General features: G+C 46.7%; 1 long non-coding RNA gene across 5 annotated transcripts; it reads right to left on the bottom strand.

Annotated features, from left to right (window-relative positions):
- Positions 1-3,273: 3,273 nt before the first annotated feature.
- LOC109768406 (uncharacterized) lies at positions 3,274-6,410 on the bottom strand. Of its 5 annotated transcripts, none has more exons than XR_012204476.1 (3): positions 5,796-6,410; positions 4,720-5,156; positions 3,274-4,635 (listed from the first exon to the last, which is right to left on the bottom strand). It is a non-coding gene; the product is annotated as an uncharacterized lncRNA (long non-coding RNA). The 5 variants fall into 5 exon arrangements; XR_012204477.1 differs by having other exon boundaries at positions 4,720-5,137; XR_012204475.1 differs by having other exon boundaries at positions 4,720-4,848; positions 5,796-6,406.
- Between the last annotated feature and the right edge of the window lie 3,611 nt (positions 6,411-10,021).

The following is a 10,021-nucleotide window of genomic DNA, read 5'->3' as shown; positions in this document are numbered from 1 at the left end:
GCATGCAGAAACTGTGGGAGGTGATGACTGCTTGTGTGATCATGCACAATATGATCGTAGAAGACGAGCGCTCGGAACATCTGTACGATCAAGGCTTTCAGTTTCAGGGTGAGAATGTTGTGCCAGAGCATGGAGTAGCGGCAACATTTGAGCAGTTCACTCAATTTCATGAAGACATGCGTGATTGGGAAACTCACGTGCAACTGCAAAATGATTTGGTTGAGTATATGTGGGCTCATGTTGGCACCCAATAGATGTATCTTCTTTTATTCGTTTGCAAAACTATGTGAAACATTTTTATTTGTATTTGGTTTGTAAAACTATACTATTTATTTGGGCGGCCAGACTATTTGGCTTGTAAAAACATTTTCATTTGACAATATGTTGAATGCAAATCAATGTAAAATTGGGCGGCCAGCCGGCCACGCCGGCACATATGGGTCGGCGCGTTGGGCGCGCTGCCGACCCATATCAAAAACAGGGCGGACGCCGGGCGGGCGGTCAACCCAGACGGACAAAAAACGGACGAAATCGTCGTCTGTTTGGGGTGGCCCATTGGAGTTGCTCTTAGCAACTCCGATGCTGATTACCAAACAACCCGCAAATGTCTGGGCTGGATGATCAGAACCAGTGGCGGAGCCAGAAAAATAGGATGAGGAGGGCCGAGTATTGTTCAACCTTGTTGGGGTGGGCCAATCCATCAAAAACACCCATTTTAGCAAAAAAATCACTGCTACTATTCATCTATTAGGCCTAAATCACAGATGCTAGGGGGGCAGGGCACCCCTGTCTCCGCCACTGATCAGAACACTTTAGGTCATTCAACGGCGCTCATCGAATTTATCCGGTCCAAAGTCCAAAATCCTGCGACTCAGCATCGAATTCCGCTCTCTCTACGTCGTCTTGAGAACCGTCTGCGCACTCAGAGCGGACGTGATCGGCCGATTGCCTTCATTCTTGTTGGCTGGCCGGTCGTTCGCCTGCACGACACTCACACCGGGGCGGAGCCATAGAAGCCTACGCTGACGCTCTGCATTCAACCCGACACTCGCCCCGCCTCAGCTATTTAAGTTGGCTGACCACGTCCCAAAACCCTATCCCTCATAGCCCTTCTACCATCTGAGCAGTTGTCCAATCACTTGTTCTCATCCTCGCCCGTCGTCTCCCGTCACCATAGCCTGATCCTTTGCAATGTGGAACAAGAGCGTCACGTCGGCGCGTCTCGCCCAAATCGCAATGGAGGTCCGTGACGCGAAGCCCCGACTCCAAGCACGCATTGATCCCGACCAACCGGTCAGCTCTCCAGAGCGCTCAGAGGAGATGGAGGACGAGGAGGAGGGTGACCCATGATGGGGATCACCATGGAGGAGGGGCATGAGTCCGTGTCGGTGGAGGAGCCGTCGGTGTTCGGGTTCAGCATGGTGCAGGCGAGGTAGCACTACGAACGGGTGCTAGTGGAGGAGGAGCAGGCGCCCGTGCCGGTGGAGGAGGAGCAGGCGCCCGCGTTCAGGCAACTGCTGGCGAAGCAGCACTACAACCTTCAGCTTCTAGAGGAGTACCGGCCAACGAAGGACCAACTAGAGGCGGAGCGCGTGTCCAGAGTTGTCGTCGTGACCATTGTTGGTCGTGCTCGACTCCATTCACAACCTTTGCGCCATCCGTCGCGAGCATTGGAGGTTCCGCGTCCACAAGGCAGAGCGCAACCGCCTCTCCGAGGGGTTGGAGGCTGAGTACGATGACGTGTAACGGGCGATGATGCCAAAAAGGCATTCATTGTCACCACTGCCTCCTTCGTGCTGGCCCTCACCTCCGACGACCACGTCGATTTCCAGAGCAACGGAGGCGAAGATTTAGATTTGTTTTTTCTGCGGATGTTTTATTACTTGTTTCTAGGGTCTTTCCCATGCATTATTTTCAAAAATCAATGCAAAAATCGGTGCCAGCGGCCTTTAAATGACTCGGTTGGATGGAGCTCCTCGTCCGTAGGATGTCCATTTGATGATCCGTGTTGGAGTTGCCCCTAAATTGCCCGTGATGTCCATGAACAAGGTTGCATGCAAGATGGCGGCGAGGCTTGATGACGGCATGACAAGGTACCATATGATGTACGCTGGTTCCGCAATTGTGTCTATGGCTGAAGGCTATGCAAAGCGAGTCTTTTTGTTAACTTCTGTGACTTCATTAAACAATAATCATATCTGTTACATGGGAGGGGATTAAAAAGTCAGAAGGATAATTATGTCAGTCCTCAAAAAGTTTCTGTCTATAATTTGCTCACGCTAGCCAATGCGTAACGGCATTACTTTCTCGGACACAATACACAATCGCCGCCTTGCTGAAAGAAGTCATCAACTTCCGATAACCATCAATAATCACTGCTCCCAAAGCTCGGTATTCTAAAAGATCCAAGATGGCCTACACAATTTCCAGCCAGTCGCATTCAACAACCATTTGGAGGAATACCCATCTTATCAGCGAGACGCGACCCTAAGATTATGCACTCCAAAAGTTTCAATGGTTTTTTTTCCCCTTTGCAGCTAGCGCATTCGTTACAATGCCTCTAATGCTTAGAGCTGAACGTACAGGGGAGCCCGTGTTTTCATTATGAGGAATTTGACGGCGCTTCCATCAAATGTACTCTCTCTGGTCCATATTAATTGTTCTTGATTTAGTATAAAATATTATAATATTGATTTAGTATAAAATATTATATTTTATACTAAATTAATAACAATTAATGTAGATCGGAGGGAGTACCAACCAGCCACCATAATTGTTTCGATTTGGTTGGGTAATTGGGAGACGCCATATCTCCTGGTAGCTATCACACGGTAGTTGCTCCGGAATCACCGATGCAGAGCGCTCGTATGAAGATGTCATTTCAATGTACTCTTTCAAACCCAAGTTCCATCGCATCGACACAAGCCAAGTGAAAACTGAAAAGCATGTGCGGAAGGTCGTCAGGGTCAATAAGACACACGCGGGACAGACGACCGGAGATTTGATATCCCGGTCCGTCAAAGTACAGTAGCAAGGGATTTCATATGCCCATCCGTCAAAGTACAGTAGCAAGCGAGTCGTTTGTTACGTATTGCTAAGTGAGTGCTGGCAGTGTGTCGTCACATGGCCTGATTATTATGGGCTGCACGAAGATCTGCCTGCGCCGGTGGGTGTGATTTTTCCTATTTGTTCTTTCTTATACTATTAATGAAACTAGCTGAATGCCCGTGCGTTGCCACGGAACAATAAACTTAGACATAAGACATTGCTAAAAAAAATCAAATAAATTTTCATTCATATATGTTTTGAGAATAGAGTTGTATGTGCCATACATGTATTTCTTGCAATCAATTCAAAACAAATCAAACATATATCCCTTCCATGTAGTTCTTTGGGAAGTCAATTCGCTGCATGCAAGAAAATTAGAAAGTAGGTAGCATGCTCATAGTTTCCTGTCAATCGAGTGTTGCTCCACTAGTTATTGAACATCCGATCTTGTTGCCAGCCTCTTGGATAAGTAGATTCATTTCCAAAAGCTTAGCTTCTTAGTGTCTGAATTCAGGAGGAACTGTACATAAGTACTTGGGCCGGTGTAGTAGCAGTACACACGTAGCACGTTTTCCACTCATATCTAGACACAACATAATGATTGCTATCTTTGAACATTGTCCATTCTGCAAGGCTATTTGACTGTCGTCAATATGACTGCACTTGGTGGCATTGGTATTGGTACCAACAAAGGAAAGTGATTTTTACCAATTTATTATCCCATCTTGAAACAAACCATGTGGCAAACAACTGAAAAAGCACATCTCACTTCAAAATACTTAAACTATATTTGTTCCTGATTTAAAAAAATACAAATTCTATATGTGATGAGTCAAATATAAAAATTAGCCCATTTGATACACTGCAATCACAGCCCTAATATTACACATCAACTTTCAGTTACTCTGATCCAGAAGACTGGTTACAAACTGGTCAAAGAAGCAAACAAAAGAAAAACTCATCACTGAAACAAACAAATGAATATGATTTAAACTTCATTATGCAGTTACTGTCTTTCGCTCCAAGGATGTTGAGAATCATATAAATATGGTTATGGTTTATCTATATTAGCAAGACCACAAAAGACCCCTCACTTGAGAGTACCACAAAAGTCCAAAACAATTGTTCTCGAAGGGCTCTTCTCGGGGTGAATTAAACTTTTTCCGCCTGCACTATGCAATAAATTAAAATTTCTCAATAGTTTTTCAATGGCACGAGAGTTTTAGTACTATCCTCCTAGAACTAATTTTGGTACTATCATGTTTGTTACTAAAGGCAAGTTAAGAGGAGGTCATAATATACTCCCTCTGTTTGATATTAGTTGTCGTTGATTTAGTACTTTAACTAAATCAGCAATAACTAAAAAGGAGTGCCGAAGGCTTCATGTAACTTCAGTATACACTCAAAGTTTGAAACAAGATTTATCTTCTATTTCTTCATGCAGTTGAATACATTTCGCAATCACCAAAAATAATACGGGCTTAAAATAGACTATGACAACCATAGAAATAAATAAAAATGGGAAATATTTTTGTCCTTACCTTGATACCTCAGCAGCCAAATTACTATTCCATTGCCAAACACAACCTAAAGAATGAATCACATTACTGCTATAGTTGGTGAGATGTTGTCAAGCTTAGTGACAAACAAAAAGATCAGAATGTACCATACCTTCAGCTGGTGACCTCTTGGAGTTAAATAAAGATAATTTCCAAAACGAAAAGTGAGATGTTGTATCTGGTGCCTCACCCAAATACACTTATGTTCGTTCTCTTGCAAGAACTGTATATATTCAGTAGCCTGCAATAGAAAATGGTGTCAAGAAAACCCAACTTAATAAAATGGGTTGCAGCGTATAATCAATAACCTTCTAGGTGTGTGCCATATTACTTTTATGAAAACCAGAACAAAGTTATTTATATGCATCTCTAATTAGAACCCAACCGAAATTAATAAAATCTCTTAGGCGAAGAACACATACAAATTAATGGACTAAAAAAATAGCAGGATTGAGCAGAACAACCCCACTGTTGCTTGTTGGAAAGGGTAATCATTAAGACTTTAAGGTCGATCCATCACGAACCAAAGCCTGCACAAATGGTCAAATTCTGTACAAAAAAATCAATACAGACTACCGTTAACTAATACCTCAGGGAGCACTTTGAAGCAGGGAAAATATCATGACAGCTTTATTAACATGATTCTCGACAAGTCGGGTATTATACATTTTTCAAGCTTGACCTCCTATATGGAGTATCTTATACATCAGAGCAAGGTAGAAATAACAACTGGGACAATAAAAGGAACTACTACTTTTCTTTGAGCAGATTGTTAGAGTTCACCAACGATTGCTTGTCAAAGTAGTATAGAAATCATAAGTCTACTTTTCTTTGAGCAGTAATCGTAACTCTACCTAGCCAGGTGATACATGTAGCTCCTAGGTTGTATCAACGTGAGTTGAAGAAGTATAAACAGCAAATAGCGTTACATGCCAGTGTGTGCGTGTGTGTTGCTAGCTAGTCCATCAACAGAATCCACCTGCTAGTCGACCAATCAATCCATCGACTGGATCCATCTCAAGGCAAAGCTAGCTAGCTACGTTGTTAGCTGATTCAGTCCATCCCAAGACAAGCCAGGTTTGCTCTGTGTTCGTTTTGCCATCGGCCGAAAGCGCGCCAAGAGGAATATTGGTTCACGGGCACTTAATTAACCGACCAGAACGAAGGAAAGGATCGAGATGCACGCACCTGTGACAGAGTCCTGACGGGGGCAAAGGGCTTAAGTCTGAGCTGTTTGCCTTCTACGCGTCCTCGTACCCCATCTGCTCCGCCACATGTGTCCTCCCCATGGCCGCCTGCGATGAAGACGACCCGTCGAATTCACATAGAGGACGCACACCCCGGACCCTCCTCGCATAGTTCACGCCTGCCACAAACCCAAATCGTGGAAGCTGACGGCCGCGGAAGACGTCTTGGAGCCAAGTGGGTGGAGGGCGGAGGCGGAACAGGGCTCAACAGCGAGAAAGCCAGACGGCGAGCCGCCGGCCATCTTCGCCACGGCCGAGTCGAGTGAAGTTTCTCGGGAGAGATTAGATTGGAATCGAGCGGGGTGGAGGGAATTGAGACGGAGAATAGATGATCCTCATGCAGATGGGAGTGCGGGGCCGGCGGCGACGTCCACGGCCAGGACCGCAACCACGACGACCAGGAGAGGACGATGAGGGGAGCAGCGGCGGCGAATTTCTCGAGAGCGGAGAGATTGGTTGGGCTGTTTCTCTTTTCTTTGGGGTGAGGGGAGATGGAGGATGGGACGTGTGTTCGTCGGTGGGTCGTGGGCTCTGTTTTTCTTTCCTTTCTCTGCGCTGTTTTTTCGAAGCGGTGGGTAGTTTTTCTGATTTTTTTTTTAACGTACGAAGGGTGGGGGAAAGGGTATCGATAGGTAGGAGGTCGAACCATCACGACATTCGATTCTCCTTTAATAATAGAGATTTTTTTTAACGTACGAAGGGTGGGGGAAGGGGTATCGATAGGTAGGAGGTCTAACCAGATTGACTTTGTGTTTGAGAAAAGAGATCGATGGTTGTTGACGCGGCTACATAGAATGCACGTGGCATGTGGTCTGCTCGTGCTGTTGTTCTAGTAAAAAGAAAATTGGTTGTTCAATAGGATGCACGTAGGCTGGTTGACTGCACTCTAGTCGATCATCGCCAGTGTACGTTGAGGCTGGACGCGGCGGCGGCACGGGTAGCCACGTGGTTCCCCGCGTCCCTGGATCTGCCAGTACGGATCCACCTGGGCATGGCAAGACAGACGCTGAGCAATTGAGCATGAACAAGGCACCACAGCCTGACAGTAGAGCCGCAATGCTAAACCGGATGGAGCTGCCAATCCGCCCAGCAAGCATCAGCCTTTGCCGTCGGACTGGGCATCTTCCATTCCAATGGTGCTCCTTTCGGACTTTCACCGCCGCATTTTGATAATAGGACTTTACGTGTCACAGGTTCTGTTTGGATATTCTAACTCGGTTAGAGGTTAGAGTTAGATTCTAACCCTGAACTAACTCTAGCCAATGAGGTGTTTGGATGGCAGGGTTAGATGGAGCGCGGATACGGCGAGGTGCCTACACGGACGGTGCGAGAGGGAGGGAGAGGACGAGAAGCTTCAAGGAAGTGGGGAGGGATCTGCTGCGGGGAGAGCGAGAGAAAAAGGTGTTTTTTAGTGGTCCCGAGAAGAACTAACCCAAATAAGCACCTCTTGGGTGGGTTAGATTTTTTAATGGATTAGATGCATCTAACCCAAACTAACCCTCCTGTTTGGATATTTTTGGGTGTGACGCCCCCGACTCGACCGTACACTAATCATACACGCAAACGTGTACGATCAAGATCAGGGACTCACGGGAAGATATCACAATACAACTCTAGACACAAATGAAAGTCATACAAGCTCCATATTACAAGCCAGGGGCCTCGAGGGCTCGAATACATAGCTCGATACACAAGAGTCAGCGGAAGCAACAATATCTGAGTACAGACATAAAGTTAGACAAGACTGCCTTAAGAAGGCAGACACAAACATCAATGATCGAAGAGGCAAGGCCTCCTGCCTGGGACCTCCTAACTACTCCCGGTCGGCGGCGGTCTCCAAGTAGCAGTATCCGTCGGCAATGGCATCTGGCTCCAGGGATCCACCATCTGGTTGCATCAACCGGAAAGAAGAAGAAAGGGGGGAAAGGGGTAGCAAAGCAACCGTGAGTACTCATCCAAAGTACTCGCAAGCATCAGATCTACACTAAGTATGCATTGGTATCAAATGGAAGGGTTGTATCTGTGGACTAAACTGCAGAAAGCCAGAATAGAGGGGAAGGCCTAGCCTATCGAAGACTAGCATCTTCAAGCAGCTCCAAGCATCTTGCAGCATGTAGAAGAGTAAAGAATAGCAGTTTAATTAACAAGCATGTTGTAACATTAAGGCCCAGAGATCCTTCCTCGACTCCCTGCGAGAAAGCAATCCCGGAGCAACATATCTCAAGTATCCATTTCTAGTTGTAATTGATCAGGATATAAGTCTGAACGTCCATTACCGTGGACACAACTATTAATAGATAATCTTCCCTGCAGGGGTGCACCACGTTTTCCAACACTCTTGATTACTCTGGCCGGACACACCTTTCTGGGATCAATGTCCGGCCTTCGGAAGATCAACACGTCGTAGCCCTACCTAGGCTCAGCAGAGAGGTCCCCGCCGGTCTACATCCTAAGCACTCCAGGGTCTGGGCCCATCGCCCGTTGCACTCCGGGTCGTTGCGCGCAGGGCGGGTCCAGGCTCCACCTCTACATGGATGGTGCCGGCCCAACCGTGCCGCAATGCTGAACTGGACGTCTGACAAAGCTTCGGCTGATACTGCGACGTCGAGGCCCATAACTATTCTCGCGTGGTGGTTAGTGCGTAAAGGTCAAAGGCCAACTCAGAACAAATACCCAAACCATAGTGTATTATTAGCTTGCAGAGACGAACAGAGACTCACGATAATGTGACTCCGTCGCCCCGTCTCGAGGAAATACGGCAAGGGCTAGCCCAGCCCACTCGGGGGCGGCCTGCCGGCCCGGCCGTGCCTCGTAACCATCTTGCGGGTGCTCTCCGGGCCCGCCCGACTTTCCCAAGGGCCTCAAGTAAAGTCAAGGTAACCGTGTGTCCAGACATCAAGGGGAAAACTCGAGGAATCACCCCCAGTGGATTCCACTCAATGTAATCATGAAGGTGAACGTAAGAGGGACCACCCTCGAGGTTCACACTTGAGATGTTGCACGCCAGAGCCGTATCGGGAATGGTGAAAGAGGAAATCACCCTCGATGACCACGGCCGAATAGCTACACTACAGAATTATCATCAGGAGTGCGTTATGAGGGATCACCCTCGGCACTCGATAGTAGCTCTGCAGAGTCGAGCAACAAAAGGGGTGTGATGTGATGTGAGGTGTCGGGCTCTGGTCGTCGATCATGTTGATCGAGTCATCGTCAGGGGCAACAAGGACAAGGTGGGGGTCACTGATGGATCACTAACCAACCTATACTAAGCAGTTTAGGATAAGCAGGTAGGTAACAATAAGCAGGTTACAAAGCAGGCTATGCATCAGAATAGGAGCAAACAATAACAGTAGCAAAATCTAATGCAAGCATGAGAGAATGGACTGGGCGATATCGGGATGATCAAAGGGGGGGGCTTGCCTGGTTGCTCAGGCGAGAAGGAGGGGTCGTCGTCGACGTAGTCGATCACAGCGGCATCGGCAGCGGTCTCGGGGTCTACCGGAGAGAAGAGGGGGAAGAAACAGTAAATACAGAGCAAACAGATGCATGACAGGCAATAAGCAGCGCTAGGCGTGCTCTAACGCAAAGCTACACGATACCGGCGAAGGGGGAGAACATCCGGGAAAGTTTTCCCGAAGTTTGGTATTTTCGGACAGATGAAACGGAGGGGAAAGGTTGCATGTTCGCTATGCTAGGGGCATGTGGCAGACGAACGGACCACGTATTCGGAGTCGTCTCGTCATTCTGAGCAACTTTCATGTGTCAAACTTTTTCATCCGAGTTACGGATTGATTTCTATGAATTTCTAAAGTTTTAGCAATATTCTGAAATTTAATATTAATTCAAAAATAAATAGGAAAAAGCTAGGTGTACCCAGCCCTGTGTACACAGGTTGTACACAGAGGCTGACAAGTGGGCCAGGGGGGTCCCATTTGACCAGTCAAAGTTTGACTGGTCAACAGGGCGTGGGGCCCCTATGTCATTGACTGTTTTGTTAACTAACTAGTTAATTTAGTCTAATTAGGTTATTAGGCTAATTAACTTTAATTAGTTTAATTAAACCTAATTAACTAATTAATTAATTATATCTATTATTATTATTTTAAATCCTTTTTTAATTGGGGCGTGGGACCCATCGCCAGTGGCCCAGGCCAAACGGGCGGCTAC

The sequence above is a fragment of the Aegilops tauschii genome, chromosome 3 (assembly GCF_002575655.3).
Source record: "Aegilops tauschii subsp. strangulata cultivar AL8/78 chromosome 3, Aet v6.0, whole genome shotgun sequence".
Taxonomy (NCBI): Eukaryota; Viridiplantae; Streptophyta; class Magnoliopsida; order Poales; family Poaceae; genus Aegilops; species Aegilops tauschii.
This window is presented reverse-complemented; position numbering and strand designations above follow the sequence as displayed.